Here is a 19884-nt window from a genome sequence, read left to right on the forward strand (position 1 = left end):
TTAAAATGGAAAACAATATTACATATCATTTACAGATAAAATATATTAATAACATCAAATATATATGGAAATGATAAATCCTACACTTAGGATAGCCACTGTTCTCTGAGGAAGGAGGAAAAAGGGAGTCCAGCTCTCACATGAGTACTCCCTCTCTCTCTCTCTATATATATATATGGACACATATACAGTAGATATAAAATGTTCTTATGGTAACACTGGATACATACATGAGAGAGTGGTATATTGCTCTATTTTTTGTGTATGCAGGAAGTATTATATAACGTTTTAAAAATCTGATAAAAAGAACATGCTATCCTGAAGAAAACAGAGCCCCTGCCAATGACAGCATTTCACAAAAGAAAGCAGCATGTAAACAGAATAAGTGTGGTCAGTCCAAATGGGAACACGCTGAGAAAATCACAAGCTGGTGGAAATGGCTGTAGTGTAGGGTACACAGATGGTGGCAGGAGATGACACCAGAATGAAGACAGTTTGAAGCCAGACTGTGAAGGGCCGCTTTATGGCACATCAAAAGCCCTGGACTTTTATTCTATTCGGAGTGAGAAGCTAATTCTTACAAAATAATTAAAGAGACATGGCTCCCCGCCCCCAAGGAACTCAAGTCTACTGGGATGAGAAAAAAAAAAAAAATTTTACAATACTGAAATCAGAGAATGCCATGGGTCTGAAGAGAGCGCTGTGGGAGAACAGGGGGAAGATTAGGTGCATTCCACAGAGGAAATCTATCTTGACTGTGGCCTTGAAGGTTAGAGGACTTGCTATTTGGAAAAGCAAACGGGGAGGAAGAGTAATTCAGAAGGGGGAAAGTGTTTAGAAAGGCACTGTGAGATTTCAAGGAAATACCCATAACTTATAAGGCAAGAATAGAGAAAACTCACAGGGGTGAGAAGTGGCAAGAAATGAAGCCGGTAAGACAAGAGGGGCCAAATAAGAAGGCCACATGGACCATGCTAAGAGGTCTGCATTTCATCTTGCTCAGCCATTGAGACAGACAGTGAGTCAAATATTTACCCAGGGCCTAGTATGTGCCAGGGAATGTGAAAGCAAAAGCAACACAGTTTCTGTCCTGCCTCCCCAGAGGGCGCAGTCAGGTGAGAAAGGACGTGCCTAAATAGACTGGAGGTGAACATGGAATGTTAGGGGAACACAGGTGAGGACTGCTCAACTGCACCTGAAGGGAGAAAGAGGCAATCACTTTGGGAGATGATGCCTGCACTGCTTCTTAAGAAACAATTAGGAGTCAGCTGAGCAAATCAGGCAATCACAAAGGTGAGTTGGGCAGAGAAATACGAGTCCTGTGGTGGGTGGGGGAAACAGCACTGCACGTGCATCAAGTGTTGAGTACACAGCAGAGCACAGCAATGAGGCTGGGTAGCAGTGAGGATGGCTTATCAACTGCCTCATGTCTCTCTCAGACCTTGGACTTTATCCTGAAAGCCAGACGTGTTCTATGAAAGCAGGACTACAATATGAGAAAGTGATCAACGCAAAACTGCTGTGTTTGGTATTGAGGTGTGAGGTGGGAGGCAGGGCTCAGCAGTAAGGATGGCAGATTACTCCTTGTGCCTCTATGTCCTAAGCCTCCTCCCTATGCCCTGCCATCTATGGTGGCCACAGAGTCTCTACCATGGAACTTCAGGGCTCCTAGAACCGAAGGTTGAAAACCACTGACCTGAGCAATGTGGGCCAAGTGTATAAAATTCTACTTGTTTTAGAAAGACTCCTCTGCTCCTGGAGAAAAGGATGGACAGGAGATGACAAGTGAAGAAGACTAGAAACAGAACCTTTAGGAAACGTCCATATTATCCAAATAAAGAGATGAGGAGACCTTAAAGCAAATGGGGGCTATGTGGAAGGCAGAGACAGCATGGAGCAGGAAAGAAGGGAATCAGGGCTGACTGAGGTCTCTAACTTGGGAAACACAGTGGCTAGCTGATCAGGTGACTGACATGCTAGGAATACAACAAGTTGAAAGGGAGGGAGAGCGCTCAGGAAGAAAAAGAAATTAATAACAGTAGCAGCAGTTATGAGTTATATATCAGGTGCTGTCCATCTAACAACCATGTGAGGTAGGTCCTACCATTATCCATTCTCCCTCCCCCTTTTATAAATAGATGATGGAATTGAACCAGAGAGAGTAATTTGCCCAGGCACACAGCTAAGTGGTGGAGTCAGGAGTCAATGCTAGCATTGCTGGCTCTAGAATCTGTGCTCTTAACAAATCTTCTAGGAAACCTACAGGTGCTCAGGAACAACAGGTGGAGATGGTCAGAAAGAAGCAGATGGGCAGTTTAGAAATACTAATTTGGTGCTCAGAAGAGAGGGGAGGAGAAATTTTAGGCTATTTGCATCAGCTGCAATCACAAAAGTGGAGGTGATCACCCAAGGATATTGTGTAATGTAAGAAAGAACTGTATGAGGTCGGGTGTGCTGGCTCACACCTGTAATCCCAGCGCTTTGGGAGGCTGAGGCGGGTGGATCACGAGGTCAGGAATTTGAGACCAGCCTGACCAACATGGTGAAACCCCATCTCTAATAAAAATACAAAAACTAGCTGGGCGTGGTGGCACGTGCCTGTAATCCCAGCTACTCAGGAGGCTGAGGCAGGAGAATTCTTGAACCCGGGAGGCAGAGGTTGCAGTGAGCTGAGATTCTCAAGTGCTGCACTCCAGCCTGGGCAACAAAGCGAGACTCCGTCTCAAAAAAAAAAAAAAAAAAAGCAACTGTGGGAAACACCAAGACCGAAAGGGTGAACAGAGGCCAGAAAGGGTCACTTAAATAAGAAGTAGGAGAAGAACTAGGAAAGACAGACATTCTGGAAGCCAAGAGAACAATTTTAAGGAGGAAATAATCATCACTGTTAAAAGCTGTCAAATAGTAAAGTAGGATTTACCAAAAACAAACAAACAAAAACAAAAACAAAAACAAAACCCAACAACAACAACAAAAAAACAAAAAACGAAGTCACTGGATTTGGCCCAAGGAAACAAATCAGTGGTGACTTTATCCACTGTCAGAGGGGAGGAGGAGGCGGCAGCTGGACTGCAGCGCTTGAGAAATAAGCAGGATGTGAGGAAGTACAGAAAATAGGTGTAGATTTTTAAGAAGTTGAACATTGCTGGGGAGCAGAGTGCTAGAGTAATGCTCCGAAGGGAAAGGGAACGCATCACAGAAAGGTCACTTACTGGGAGGGGGTGTGGAGGTTCTGTCTTTGAAAGTTTCAGACATTTCCTATGAGAGCCCTGCCAATCCTCACAACTCTCAGCCAACCTCTCTCTCCATGCCTCAGTCCTTCCTCTAACACACTAGTAACAGCAGTCACAGGGGAAAAGAGGAGTAACTGAACTCCACAAAAGACCTGGGAGCAGATGATTTACAGATAAAGAAACCTAGGTGTAGAGAGTTAGGTGCTTGACCCGTGATCAAATTTACATTATGTAGTGAATACAAAAGTTCTTTATAAATCCTAAAGAGCTACTAAAATGTAAAACAATAAAAAATAAAAAAACAAAAAACTATTAAAATTATTAGAGGTGGAGTGGGAGCTACAAACCAAATCTCACACCAAGTGTCATGCTCTCATCTGTAGACACTGATTCCCTCTACGTGTAGACACCCCTCCTTCCTCCTCTCCTACAAGTCCTTACAGCCCCCATACCACCGATTCCACACCCTCTGGGAAGGATTTCTCAAACCTGTGCTCTCCCTGCTTCTGAACCACTGGTGGTCCTTAATGACAGCCCTATGCTACTGGTTACCTTAGTTTTAATCAGCTTTATTGAGAAATAATCTTTATATAATAAAACTCACAAATTTTAAGTAGACAGTGCAATGAAAAATGTTTTTGAAAAATGTAAACATTCATGTAATCCATCACTACAATAATGATACAGACCATTTCCATTACCCCAAAAAGTTTCCTTGGGCTCTTTTACACTCAATCTCCTGCTCCAATACCCTTCCCCTCACCCTTCCAGGCAACCACTGATCTGCTTCCTGTCACTGTAGTTGCCTTTTCTAAAATTTTCTGCAAATAGAATTATACCTTAGGTACTCTTTTGTGTCTGCCATCTATCACTCAGCATAATGCTTTTCAAATGCATCCATGCTGTTTTGTATATCAGTCATTCATTCCTTTTTATTGCTGAGTAGTTTTCCATTGCACAGATGTGCCTCGATTTCTTTATTTATCAGTGTTGGTCTATTATGAAGAAGGCTGCTGTAAACAGTTGTACAGGTTTTTGTGTGAACATATGTTTTCATTTCTCTTGAATACATACCTATGAGTAAGATTGCTGGATTGTATGTTATTTGTTTCACTCTATAAGAAACTGCTAAACCGTTGCACATTCTTGCTAACACTTGGCATTTCAGTCTTTTTCACTTTAGCCATTTTAGTGGGTGTGAAGTAATTTTCTCTGTGGTTTTAATTTGCATTTTCCAAATGAGTTTTCTAGTGCTCATATGTTGTCTTTGGTGAAGTGTCTATTCAAATCTTTGCCCATTTAAAACAATGGGTTGTTTTTCTTCTCCTTGAGTTGTAAGAGTTCTTTATATATTCTGGATACAAGTTCTTTATCAGGTATAAGTTTTGTAAACATTTTCTCCCAGTCTATGGCCTGTGGGTGGTGGTAGTGGGGCAGTTTGTCTTTTTCATTTTCTTCAAAAAACAGTGTCTTTTGAAGAGCAAAAATTTTAAATTTGATGAAATTCATCAGTTCATCACATTTTTAAAAAATTGTTTGTTTTTTATGTCCTATCTAAGAAATCTTTGCCTAATCCAAGATCCCAAAGATTTTCTATGATTTCTTCTATAGTTTTATAGTTAAGTTTTATAGTTTTAGTTCTTATATTTATGTCTATGATCCATTTTGCATTAATATGTGTATATGGCATGAAGAGTCACAATTTATTTAATTGGTTTGGGTGGTTTTTTTTTTTAATTTGTGCATATAGCTATTTAATTGTTCCAGTACCATTTGTTGAAAAGATTATCCTTTCCCCCTTAAATTACCTTGGCACCCTTGTTGAAATTTCATTGAGCATATATGCACTGGTCTATTTCTTGATTCTATTCAATTCCATTGGTCCATAAATCTGTCATACACTATTATCCCACTGTCTTGATTACACCAGCTTTATAGTAAATCTTGAAATCAGGTAGTGTGAGTCTTCCAACTTAGGCTTTGTCAAAATTGCTTTTGGCTATTCTAGGTCCTTTGTATAATATTGAATCAACTTGTCATTTTCTACCAAATCACCTGGTAAGGTTTTGATTAGGATTGTGTTCAATGTATAGATCAATTTCAGGATCTTAACAATACTAAGTCTCTAATCCATGAGGATAAAATCACCCTGTTTACTTAGGTCTTCCTTAATTTCTTTCAGCAATGTTTTATAGTTTTCAGTGTACCAGGTCTTGAATGTATTTTAAGTCTATTCTTCAGTTATTTCATATTTTTGATGCTGCCGTAAATGGCATTATTTTTCAATTACTGATTGTTCATAGCAAGAATGTAGAAATAAATTTGCTATATGCTGACAATAACAAATTTAACAGTAAATTCAACAATAAAATTGTTATATACTGACCTTTTTGTGTCCTATGATCCTGCTAAACTCATTTAGCAATTCTAGTAGGTTTCTTGTAGATTCATTAGGACTTTTAAAACACATATTCATGTCTTGTGCAAATAGCTAAATAGTTAATAGAATTTAAAAGATAGTTCTAAATCTTCTTTTCTAATCTGGATATTAAAAATTTCTGTTTCTTGACTTATGGCACTGGCTAGGACCTATAGTACAATACTGAATAAAGGTCAGAGTACATATTCTTGCCATTTTCCTGATCTTAGGGGAAAAGTATCATTTTTCACTAAGTATGATTTTAGCTGTAAGGTTTTCATCGATGCTCTTTGTCAGGTTGAAGAAATTCCCTCTATTCCTTGTTATGTGAAAGCTGGTTTCATTTCTTTTCATAAATGGCCATTGAATTTTGTCAAATGCTTTTTCTGTACCTACTGAGATGATCATATAGTTTTCTTTTTAAGTCTAATAAAATAGTGGATTGTACTGATTGATTATGGCATGTTAAACCAGACTTACATTCCTAGGATGGGTCCCAATGGTATCTTTTTCTATGATGATGATGTAGATAATAAGAATGATGGCAGCTAGCACTTACTGAGAATGTGCTCTATGCCACACATCTCTCTAACCTTTTACATTTGTTAACTAAATATACAGCTCCTTAATGAAGACAGTATTACTATTAACATCACATTATAAGTGATGACATACAGAAGTAAATTAACTTGCCAAGGACTATACTATTCATAAATGGAAGAGCTAGAATTCACAGCCTGGTAATCCGAGTCTAGACCATGGACTCATTACACTACTTCATTATCTCTTATATGGAGATTTATTAATTATGATGGCTATTTTTTTTTCTTGTCCAATATGATTCACTCTCACCCCCTACTTTCAGAAACAGAAACTACTTTCCTGAAAAAAGTGAGATTATGACACAGGCTCATTCCCTGAGTCACAAAGATTGGTCAATGAATATAAGCTCTAGTTGAGCCAGCTGGAAATATTCCCTAGGATTTTACTAACTAGAAAGGGTGAGAAAGCTGCTTTTTCTCTCTGGTTAGAAGATTGTAAAGACGTAATCCCGGAGTTGGCTATGGTCACGCTTAGCTTCACAGAGAAAACCCATGTGCAAGAAGACAGAATGAAGTGAACTTAAGCTGAGACAGAGAGAGAGCGAGAACTGAGGGAAAAGGCTGAAGAAGAAAGGGACAGATAACGATGGTTCTAACAAATACGGAAAACGTGAGGATTAATACACCATAACAAAAAAAAACATCAAAGCCGACGAAGACAGAACAAATTCATGTTATGAAACTTGTCTCTTTTTACTTGCAGATTATAATAGAAATAGTAACTTCCCAAGCTTTTTTTCTCTATCAAATTATGTCATTTTAATTATTTGTTTGCTTCAATATGCGGCTTCATAGTTGCTCTTAAACTGCTACACACAAGTGTAATGCATATTTGTACTGTAAACATGTATTTTTCCAAATGCCAAGTTCATTTAAGGCCTTGATTGTAGATCCTTGGACAGTGTTCTGCGCACAACATGGTCTAAAATATGCTTACTACTAATTGATGGTTTATCTTCTTTTCTATCATTCTTACTCCAATAAAAGAAACTGCAATGACGTCGGTATTCTTGCCTTACAAAATCAGAAACAAGCAGTCTTAGTTGATTTTAGTTTAAAAATCTTATCTTTAAGGACCAAAAGTTAAAATGAAGGAAAGACTAATTACGTAACAATCTTTGCTAAGAACACTGACATTTATACAAAGAAGCAAGGTTAGGGCAGGGTAAACTGCCCGTTCATTCACATTTAATTGCCTTACTAACCATAAACATTATTTTAGGTTTATAATAACTAGCTTAAAATTCATTTCCATCCAGGACAAGAGCTAAAATGATGTTGATTTTATGGCATAAAAGGTGGAGAACAAAATAACAAAACTCAGCACCACCAGCTTGCTGACTGTCAAGTAATGCTTGTTAAAATGCAAATGTCTTGTGACTAGCAGTACACAGCATAATGCATGGACAACAGATGTGTCCATCAGTACACTAAGCACCACACATGTTCTAGTAGAACCTACTGCTCCATATTTCAACACTATAAAGAAAACACAATAACTCATCTTCTTCAAAAACTCTATATATAGTAAAAGCAAAAGACAAAGAAATATATGTGTGATATTTAGTGAAAGAGGTTCCCACCAAAAGGGCACACCCTGCATTGTAACTGGAGAAGCCAATCCTAGAATCCTAAAAACACATAATGTATCTTAGCAAGAACTCAAAATTATAGTACAACATTCAGTATGACCTTCATGGTATGACTGCATAATCAAAAATTATATGTAAACCCAATAATAACTAGTCATACAACATGGCAAAGTATTGGACTAAACAATGTTTCTTTAAAAAAATGCTGAAACTCAGGAATTGAATTTCCCCTAGCTAAGGTAACTAAAGTCAAAATGTGGAAGACATAGAAAGAAAACTGAAAGATGGCTAACAACTTAAAAAATGATGTTACAAAAATTATTACTGATAAAATATGTTGAAAATAATAGGTAAAATACACAATCTGTCAATATACACTCTGGTAACTATACTACCAAATTTATAAGAGACTGAAATAAGAGAATCTAACATTAGCTTAAAGACAATTATTTTCATTTTCCACAAAAACATTCATGCAAATTTCATTTGTGTTTTTAACATAAGCACATTTTTTTTTCAATTTTTTTTTTTAAGAAACAGGGTCTCATTCTGTTGACCAGGCTAGAGTACAGTGGTGCAATCATAGCTCATGACAGCCTCAAGCTTCTGGACCCAAGTGATTCTCCAGCTTCAGCCTCCTGAATAGCTGGGACAACAGGCATGTGTCACCAAGCCTGGCTTTTTTTTTTTTTTTTTTTTTGCAGAGATGAGGTCTTGCCTTGTTGCCCGCACTGGTCTTGAACTTCTGGCCTCAAATGATCCTCCCACTTCAGCCTCCCAAAGTGCTGGGATTATAGGTGTGAGCCACTGTGCTTGGCTTCTTTCCAATTTTGACTAGATTTGGTCAGAAATGTTATTTAGCAAAAATTACAAAATTAAAAATTGGTAATTTATCTAAAAAGCACTTTACTCCTTTTATATATATTTCATGGACAATGGATTTTAAAAATGTATATATCCTTTATAAAATAAACTACGATGAAAGTCTAATTTTTTATAATTAGTATGCAATTCTAAAGATATCGATCTTGTTAGAAGTTTTATGGTATTTTCTCTATTAGAAAATTATGTTCTGTAAAGAAAGAGATTTTCTGACTTGAAAGAAGTTTGGTTGTCTTTTTCGGTGACCCTTTCTTAGTCTCTTGAGAAAACTGCACACCAAGGAAATAGCAAATCTGTCCAGTTTTTTAAAAATCCTATGGCACAGTGTCACTAATTTATGGGAATAATTGGGATCGAAATAACATTGAAAGAGAAAATTCATTTGGAAAGTGGAATGACCTCACAGTGAGTGCAAGAGGAGCCAGGATGGCAGGGTAGAAGTTATTATTATCACAGGTCATAAGGCACTTCCTAAGTGTAAAGAAATTTCCTCTCAGGGGAAACCTACCAAATAAAGCATGTTTACTATATGTCAGATTTTACAAAGATAGTCACAGGAAACATGATACTGCTAACTTTGGGGAAATGCTGCAGAGTACCTATAACTACGTTATAACACAATTGATAGCCAAAATATTTCCCAGGTGTTGGACCCTTAATTTGAGAATCCCAACTGGAACTTTGAAATTTCTTTTTTGCTTAGCCCTTAATCTTAATTTAGTGAATATAATTAGTCTTTGGGATGGCCATAGGAACAGGAAGCCTTAACTGGAATTATAGGTCTTTACTGGTAAATGCCTTTTTTCAACACCTGTTAGCTTCATCACTATAAAAAAATCTTATGTCTGTAAAAACTTTATCCATTTATTTCAACTTCCTTTTGATCTTTGTGTACCTAATTATTAATTTATACTTGTCCTACACATTTTTCCCATGTCTTCCTTTATCTTTTGTTTGTAGGTTTGTCTCATTTCTTATGTGAATACAAGTTCAAGGGCACAGATGTCCATTCCTCTTTTCTTCTTTTAACACTTCCACAATGCCTCCTGTGTATACCAATGGTTTCAGTGGGTTAATGATCCCTCATTTTCCTTTTAAATAAAATATCTACTGACTGGTGGATAAGATATTCTTTGAGTTAAAGTTCTAAAACTACTTTTTAGAAAAACCACAAAACCAATCATATATTTACAGTAACTTCATAAGAAACCCATCTCTACTGTGACTCATCCTGAATAAAGAAGTAGCTCCCTTTCCAACCTCTTAATACATAAACCGAAACCACAAAGAGAGAACAATTTCCATGAATGAAGTTGTTATCAATGCCTATAGGAAAGCCATGGATTTAACTCCTTAGGCCTTAAATTAGAATCTTAATTTAACACAGTTCTCAGAAAGCTCAGTTACTGGCTTCCTCAGTGAAAGCTTCTAAATAATAAAAGCAACAAAGAAGAAAGGAAAACCAGAATGGGAATATGTGGAAATGGGAAAAATCTAAGAGTAGTGTGACCAAAAAGAGAAAAATGGGCCTCAACATCAAAGAAGGAGCAAACTCAGAATTCCACTATGGTTTAGTACATCAGTACATGCTCAAATCAACAACCCTGCAGCAATGAGAAAAAGATTCAAATGTGTGTAAGGTCTTTACTTCAAACTCACAAAAGTCTGCAATAGCAAGATCTCTATCCCAAATACTTTCTAACATTTTTAAGGTGGCGCTTTAGTGAAACATACTTTTGTTATTTGGAAAATATGTGGAACTGCACAATTCCCAAGAATGCTAGATAAATGATGTATCACTTAAAGATTCTTATGGTTTCAAATAGCCCAGTTATTTCAATATCAACAGAATATTTCCAAAATGATAAAATTATAATTCTTTCTAATAAAAATACACTAACAATAGAGAAAATAAACGATAGTAATCCTCAGAAATAACCATGGATTAAATGTACTTTTGGAATATAGTCCTTTATTATAACTACCGATGATTATAGAGGTAGAATTCTATCAGTAGTTTTAAGAATGTCACCATCTCCAGATAATATTATAGATCAAATCAAGTTGGGTATAACCTGATAGGAAATAATCTATTTTAAGAACTGTAATTAATGTTTAACCATGTAACCCCCCCACCACGCCCCCATTTTCCTAAAACCCAGACATAAATTCATGCTTCGTGCTCCCTCTGCTGGCTCAAAAGCTACAGTTAATTCCCATTACAGCACACTGAAGGGCATTGATACATTATATTTGGGATCTTCACAATGTAATCCAGCTCCCTTCTTTGAGTGTTGATGAAAAACAAGAGAGGTGACAACTAGACCACAGTCACAAAGCGTTCTGAGAGCCAGAACAACTCTGGTCTTTTGACTCCCAATCCAGTGCTCTTTCCATTCCATAATGATCTCACTGCCTTCATGTATGAGACTATTACTGAACTTTATTTTGCTATGAGTTATTTAAAATCTGAAGCTCAGTAGCTTTGGGTTACACAGACTTTTCACTGTACTGTAATTACAACTGATAAGGAGATTTGACCAATATTCAGTAAAGATCTATTAGGCTTAAAGAGTGTCTCCATTTCTAATTTGTTTGAACAGTGTCCAATTTAAGACACCTACTGTAAAGTTTCTTGATATACTGAGTACTTAAAATGTCACCTAATGTGATTCTACCATTTGCTTACAAACCATGTCACAACTTTTGACTTGGAATATATAGTTACCACACAATATATCTTCAGGTCTGTCAAAACCATAAAGTTATTTTGTTGTGATGATGATGATGATGATGATGATGATGATGACAACAACGATGAATAGGCTTATAGTTACCATCTATAGAGTATCTATTACACAACAAATACAGGATTGGGTCTTTAGAGAAATCATTGTCAACATAAGGTAGATATTACTATCCCTATTTTACAGAGAAGGGAGCTGAGGGAAAGTAAATTGCCCAAGGTCTGTTTAACACGAAGTATCTACTGCTTCCTCTGTATGTAAATGCTTTGATATTTTGTTCATTCTTAATCAGCAGAGATAGCAACAGTAAAATAATCTCTTACTACCAGCACCATCATTTCCACTTAAGGCAAAAAAAGAAAGCAAAAGATACTTTATTCAAAGCATGAATCTGTTGAACTTCTTTAAAGTTTATACTAAAGTGGAGAGGGTTAATATTTTCCTTACTTTTGGTAGAGGAAATTACATGACCTAGACTATAAATGTTAGTATTTAATTCCAGTTTACTTTTGTATAATAGATGTATTTAATTATTTGTCAAGTGATCTGTTGTATGGAAAAACCTAACTCTAGTCTGATAACAATGCTAGTTAGATAGAAACAAACAGTCCCAGATTAAAGAATCTAATCTGTTCAGTCAAAAAGTAAATATTTATTAAGCTAGAATATACAAGTCTATCTTTGTAAGGAAGACTTTTTTCTTGATAAGAGATATAAATTATTATCTAAATCATGGACAGCTTTTATTCAAAATGAAGTTTAATTTCTGTGTTCCTTTTGAAACCAGAAAACTATAGATGTCAGTGCCCATCCTCGTTCTCTGGTAGTGATTAGTCGTTATTTTCATAAATGGGAATCATATTAAATAAAGAATTTAAATAGGAAAACAATGTTAAAGTGAACACCTTTCTCAATTATTTATCAGTAACCTATATGGACAGTACAGGCAACAAATGTCAATATTCTAGAAATGAGAAAGTAGCCTATGGTAAACTCCACATTAAGGAACTTAAAGAAAATTGATAAATGATTGTAAATTTTAACCTTGCACAATTTAACATGATAAACTTGATACCTGGGGCACTACAGCTAGCATCATATAATATTTATGGATACCAATGATTTTTCAACTGAAAGATAAAATAACCTCATTTTTGATGTTATGCAGAAAGGAATATAGGCTAATTCAGACACATCTGTATTTAAACACCCGCTCCTCCATTTAATAGCTCATGGGATTTCTGACACTTAATTTTTCTGAGACTCAGTTTCCTTATACTTGGTGATAATGATGGTGGCAGTTAAGAGTTGCTGTGATGGTTAAATTGAGGGAATTAATGTAAAAACCCTTAAGAGAGAACCTATGGAAAAAGTCACCATTCAGTTCCAATTGATTTCTGGCATGGAGGACTGTGGGCTCTGCATTGCCAGCTATTCCAACTTGTTATATGTTAGCAACAAATTCTAACTTCAAAAAACCAAAACCAACCAAACAAACAAAAACTGTGCAAACCAAACACAGCACCTCTCTAGCCTGAGTCCAGGCTGCAGGCCGTTAGTATGCAGTTTCTGATTTGGAGAATCACCGGAAATACCACGTCATGAAATGCAGCAAACCATCTAGAGTCAAGGTCGTGTTGGAGTTAGATGGGTATTTTAAACAAAAGAGATGTGCTCTGGTAAGAAAAAGTCAAGGATAAAAGTTAAGACGATTTATGAGAGAAACCCAAAGCAAAATGAATGTTTCCGTGGAACAGCATGATTTTGAGATCACTCAGAACTATATTTATATGCCAATGAAAAAATCTTTAATTTTTACAAAAATGCATTTTAATTTAATCCTTGATCCCCCAGTAAAGAGAACATGTTATTCTGTTTTAGGAGACACAAACCAGCTGGTTTATAATAGAATTGTCCAGAGTCCCCACAATACAGGTTGAATTTCCCTCATCTGAAATGCTTGGAACCAGAAGTGTTTTTAATTTTGAATTCCTGCAAATTTTGGAATATCGGCATGATACTTACCAGGTGAACATACCAAATCCAAAAATTTGAAATCCAAAATGCTCCAGTGAATGTTTCCTTTGAGTATTATGTCGGTGCTCAAAACGTTCTGAATTTTGGAGCATTTTGGATTTTTAGATTAGGGATACCTAATCTGTGTAACCATCATATGTTCAAGATACAGCCCAAAATTACTCCACATACAATCTTGGCCAAAGGTTTATCATTTTTGTTGATCTTCTCAAGGAATGAGCTTTTGGTTTTAATTTTATCTACTGCATGTGTTTTCTATATCAGTGATTCCTGCTTTTTATTATTTTTATTTTCTTTATTTTGGGCTTAATTTGTTGTTCTTTTTCTAGTTTCTTAAGGTGAAAGCTGAAGTCATTGATTTGAGATCTTTTTTTCTTTCCAATATAGGCATTTCAGGCTATACCTTCCCCTTAAAATACTGCTTTAGTGGCAGCCATCCCACAACATTTGATATGTTCCATTTTCATTTTCACTTAGTTTAAAAATTGCTTTTGGTTTCTTCTTTGATTCATGGATTATTTAGAAGTATGTTATTTAATTTCCAAATATATGGGGATTTTCCAGAAAGCTATCCATTATTGATATCTATTATAATTCCATTGTTGTCAGAAAACAAACTTTCCATGACTTGAATCTTATAACCTGAATCTTACTGAGACTTGTTTGATGGCATAGAATATGGTCTTTGTTGGCAAATGTTCCTATGCAAATGTTTTGGCTGGAGCTGTTATTGGTTGGAGTGTTCTATAAATGTCAACGAGGTGAAGTCGTTTGATAGCATTAAGTCTTCCACACTCTTACTCATTTTCTGTCTACTTTTTCTATTAGTTAATAACAAAGATATATTGAAAGCTCCAACTATAACTGTAATTTGTTTCTCCTTGCAATTTTATTAGTTTTTGCTTCAAATGTGTATGTTGTAAAGTACACATTTAGGATTATAATAGTCCTCTTGATACACTGATTCCTTCATTGTTATGAAATAATTTTCTTTATTCTGGTGATGTTTCCTCTCTGAAGTCACTTTGCCTGATAAGTCCCTCCTGCTTTCTTTTGCTGGTGTTAGTGATATGGTTGCATTTATATCTATCCTTTTGCTATAGTTTTCCATTTGTCCTATTTATTCTTTTTTTCCCCTTTTTCCATTTTTCTGCCTTCTTTTGGGTTGAGTATTTTTATGATTCTATTTGTTGGCTTATTAGCTATAATTCTGAACAGTGGTCTGGGAACTCTCAATACTCACAGGGCTCCCCTCAATTGCTAACATCTCTCAGGGATTTGTTTCTTTTGTTGCCTGATGCCCAGTGTCTCCAGAGTCCCTGTTCTATATACTGTGTCTGTTTTGGTTGTTGTTTCAGGCAGAAGGGTAAATCCAGTCTCTGTTACTCTATCTTGGTTGGAAGTGAATAGTGATTTTTGAACATCTGTGTGAAGAAAACCCCACAGTTTTAGATATTTTACGTAGAAACTTAAGGAACACTGGAGAAAACCAAAGATTTTTAATGTAATGTTTTTCCTTACTTGAAGTGGTGATTGCACATTTTTTTTCCATCTCTGATAACCACAGTATTTTAAATTTCACTGTGATTTTTCAAATACAACACTACGTATTTGTGGGGAAATTTTATTCACTTAATCCCACTAATTAAGTGATTTGTATCACTGTATTTTATTTGCACAACTAGTCTCTTATTGTAGATTGTAAATGCCAGTCATTGATAGTCTTTTAAAACTTATCCTTCATTGTGAAAATCAACATATCAGGTACTTGCTACTTTTCCAGAAAACGTTGTGGCACCATCAGGAAGCACAAACACCACAAGGCAGTCCTGCACTTCTAAATTTGTGCCCATCACTCCTTACTTCACTCCACATCAGTCCGCTCATCATTCCTGCACACTCCATTCTGTTCCTCCGTTAACTGCTTGGCCTACACTCACTTCCCTCCCCTATACAAACCTGCCTGGCAATTTTCGATTCACCCTTCAAAATGTAGCTTAGAAAAATATTTACCACATTTTCAAGTTAATTATATACATTTTATTTCACTAAATATTAAGTTCTTGAGCCTGGGATAGTTCACTTCTGCCTCTTTGATGCCTAGCATAGTGCCTGTACATTTAACAGGGTCTCAAAAAATGTTTATTTAATTGAACTGAACTCAGAAATAATTTGGGATGCACAGTGTTAGGGACTGAATGTATGTGTCTCCCCCAAATTTCCTATGTTGAAGCCCTAACCCCTAGTATCGCTGTATTTGGAATAAGGAAATAATTAAGGTTAATGAGGTCATAAGGGTGAGGCTCTGACCCAAAAGGATTAGTGTCTTCATACGAAGAGACACCACAGATCTCTCTCTCTGTGCACGTACTAAGAAGAGGCCTTGTGAACACGCAGTGAGAAGGCAGCCATCTGCAGCCCAAGGGGAGGGCCCTCGCCAGACCCCACCAGACCCCACCCTACTGGCACTTTGATCTTGGACTTCCAGTTTCTACAACAGTGAGAAAATAAACTTCTGTTGTTTAAGCCACTCAGTCTATGGTATTTTGTTATGAGCCTGAGCTGACTAATATACATAGGGATGTGTTTAAGATGAGGCAGTTCCTCTCTTCCCACTAAAAAGCAAGTTAGGGCTCTTGGGTCTCCAGTAGTAAAAACTCTTCTGTTGGGAAAAACAAAAAACAAAAAACAAATTTTTTTTTTTTGGCGGGGGAAGGGAAGTGGCCTTTTCTCCAGAGGGCTATGCTTGAAAGAGTATTGTCACTTCATCCTTAGCCAAGGCCACAACTCACTCCCAACTAAGATTAGACATTCCATAAGTTCTCTTACAAGCAAACTAATTATAAAAGAAAGCTCAGTTCCCTAAGGACTGGGTTACTGAGGTAGTAGAGAAGTGCAAACCCTTATTCCATCACAGAGTCAGAGTTCAGAGATACTGCAGCAATACAGTATTCCCCCCTTATCCACGGGGGATACATTCTAAGACCCCCAGTGGATTCCCAAAACCATGGATAGTAGCAAACCCAATATATACTATGGTTTTTTGATCTGATAACTGAGATGGCTGCTAAGTAATGGCTGTTAAGTGACTAATGGGCAGGTCGCATATACAACAGGGATACACTACACAAAGGGATGATTCGCATTCCAGGTGGGACACGGCAAAATTTAATTACACTATGCAGCACAGTGCACAATTAAAAACTTACGAATTTTCTATTTCTGAAACTTTCCATTTAATATTTTTAGACTACATTTGATTGTGGGTAACTGAAACCCCAGAAAACAAAACCGAGGATAATGGGGGACCACCGCATATATCTCAGAGGTAAGAAGAACTATTACAGGGCTTCTAAAATAACCATCATTTATGACATTATAAAATAAAGCTACAGAAGGAATGAGGAGTGCTAGAAGGAGGCTTTAGTTTTTGGAAGGGGTGGTCAGGGAAGGCTTCACTGAGGAGGTGTCATTTAAGCAAAGACCTGAAGATGCTGTGTGTGTGTGAGTTGTGCACAATCTTGAGAAAGAGTATTTCAATAAAAAGGAACAATAAATACAAGAAGGACATGTTCAAGTTGAATTACAAGTAATCTCATGAATTTCTATAAAAGACCTAAATCACATCATTTTTGTTTGCCAAGAACCATCCCCCATCCCCAAGAAAAGTTTCATCTTTCTTAAAAGAGAAAATTAAATGATTACTATTCAGCTATCATTTATAGCAACAACAGAACCTATCTGCTACAGAGCAGGAATTGGATTTGAAAAACACAATGCTGCTAAAAATTACATCTTTAAGACTTACTTGAATGTAAAATGAGAATTACTGTATTCAATAATTCTATTATATGACTGTGGAAACTTGTCTACTTATGAAAAGTAAGAACAGTCTAGACAGGTAGAAGTTGTAATGTGAGCTTCATAATATTAAAGCTGGAATGAGAAACAGTTTTTTGAATTTATTTCATCAATTACTGAACTATTGCTAGAAATAAAAGGCAGAAAGCTCACAACAACATCAGAAAGCTTAAAGTATTTATCTTTAAATTGAAAATATGCTAACTGCTAATGTATAAAAGTAGTTGTTATTGTAGTAATAGTAGAAAAAAATAATAGCCACATGTGAGTGCTTAGCATGTGACAGGTACTGTGCAAAGTATTTTGCGTGTACACATGGCCTCATTTAAACCTGGCCTCAACCCAGAGGGGCAGGTTTCCCTGTTATTCCCAACTTGCTTGCTGAAGATTACCAGCTGGTCAGTGGCAGAACTAGAACTCAAGCCTAGGCAGCCTGACTCATAGCCTAAGCACCATATGCACAATGCTATGAAAACACCAACATTTGTCTATCAACCTCAGCAACTGTTTCTGCTTGTCCTGACCAAAATCTGACACCTTCCTGTTTAGTTTTTAAAAAAGGATTATTATGATGTGTCACTTTCAAAACTCAGGATTTTAATTTTTCCTGTCTTTGTGATCTATTAATGAATTCCAAGTCATTATTTAATAATAATGGGATAACCACATCTTGATTTGTCCAGTCCCAGTTTACACATTTTGTCTCACTAAATAGTATCCCTTTCACTCTCTTAAAGTGACCAGGTTTGGATCATAAATTATATAATCACTCACTTAATAATCACTTTATTTTTTGCTCTGCCCACTGTCTTTTTTTATTAAACAATGAAACTTACTGAACTGCTAGCATTCTCTCTTTTAGAGGGAGTATATGTTCAAACACACTTCTAATCAGTGTTGGCTCTCAACATTTAAAGCACAACTTTTTTTCTTGTCTTTAAATGGTCCACAACTCTTTTCCAATTCTTATGTCTGATCTCATCTCCTCCCACATCCTGTCCCATTCCCTGTTGTTTTCTCCTAAATGAATCCTTTGTCTCTCTCGCCCACTATTGCCTATATCTTCTTTTATGCCACCCCCTACGCTTGGAACAAACCTATTAATCCACCAAAGGTCTGTCCTCCAAAATCTTCTTTAAAAGTCACTTTAGTCAGTAAGCCTACCTAAGATCATCCATCCACCCACCTGTCCTATTTATGGACTGAATCCATCAGGCCAACCTCTTTGAGGCTCAGATTTGAAACATTTTTTATTATTTTTACACTACTATGAGGTTCACCATCTTCACTCACACCGAAGAGAATGTGAATTCTAACAAACTTTACAATGTAAAAGTAGGGCTTTCAGGTATATCTGTATCTAGTAACCAAAAATGCATGCATAATCCAGAGGGATCTTGCTAAAAAATTATAAATCCAACCATCACTTTCAGAGGACATAGGGACAAACGCTCAGTTGTGAATATCCGATTGTCAAAAGGGAGATCATATATTCACTGCCGGTACACAATCTTCTTCTTTTTTTTTTTTTTTTGAGATGGAGTCTCTGTCACCCAGGCTGGAGTGCAGTGGTGCGATCTCGGCTCACTGCAAGCTCCGCTTCCTGGGTTCACGCCATTCTCCTGCCTCAGCCTTCCGAGTAGCTGGGACTATAGGCGCCTGCCACCACACCCAGCTAATTTTTTGTATGTTTAGTAGAGGCGGGGTTTCACTGTGTTAGCCAGGACAGTCTCAATCTCCTGACCTCATGATCGCCCGCCTCGGCCTCCCAAAGTGCTGGCATTACAGGTGTGAGCCACTGCGCCCGGCTGCTGCCGGTACACAGTCTAAGAAAAGTTACTCTCGCAATCTCATGGGGAAAATGGGTGAAGTGAAGATCTGGTCTTGTCCTGCTCCTAACACCTACAACTTGCCCAATTCTGAGTATCAACTCTGTGCTCATTTGTTCACATTGACAGTAAGGACAGTAATAAATAAACAAAATAGCACACATGGAAAGCTGTCACTTTTGGGCCAAACACTATACATTTAGTGAGCTAGTATAATGAGCTAAGGTATTAGAAATCCCATTAACATATTTTTCAGCAGAATTGTACATTAAACAAGACAATTAATTCTAGGTAACACTGATTTTTGAACATCACAGTTTAAGACAAATACAAGGAATTAAAATTCAAAGCTGAAATAGGACATCAGAAAGATATTTTTAATGGGATGATAATATATCTAAAAATAACAGAATGAGAATGAAACTCTCCCCAAATATTTGAGTAACAAATATTAATAGGCCAGAAAATAACTATTGTATTTATATAAATATAGACCACCAGAAGAAATGTCATTTGGTTATGTAAGAGGGAAAAATTCACTTTTCTAAATGTACAAAATCAGAGACTATCACCTACAGAACCATGTTAGGAAAAATAACATGATAATACATATGGCTTCTTTATGCTAAAAAACACAATAGGTATTGAGAAAGTGAGTTCTGTGGTTTGGATTATGGAGAGAGAT

General features: G+C 36.6%; 1 protein-coding gene and 1 long non-coding RNA gene across 52 annotated transcripts in view; one reads left to right on the plus strand and one right to left on the minus strand.

The window, feature by feature from the left end:
* DYM (dymeclin) overlaps positions 1-19884 on the minus strand; it is a 411382-nt gene that overhangs the window by 120453 nt on the left and 271045 nt on the right. The gene's annotated exons all lie outside the window — the stretch shown is intronic.
* Positions 749-19884, plus strand: part of LOC134808605 (uncharacterized) — a 30654-nt gene continuing 11518 nt past the window's right edge. The window contains exons 1-2 of one of the 2 annotated variants that reach the window (XR_010151916.1): positions 766-1293; positions 16759-16837. This is a non-coding gene — a long non-coding RNA (uncharacterized LOC134808605). Of the gene's footprint in view, positions 1294-16758; positions 16838-19884 lie in introns of both variants that reach the window. The other variant, XR_010151917.1, reaches the window with a different exon arrangement.

Source organism: Pan troglodytes, chromosome 17 (assembly GCF_028858775.2).
Source record: "Pan troglodytes isolate AG18354 chromosome 17, NHGRI_mPanTro3-v2.0_pri, whole genome shotgun sequence".
Lineage (NCBI taxonomy): Eukaryota > Metazoa > Chordata > Mammalia > Primates > Hominidae > Pan > Pan troglodytes.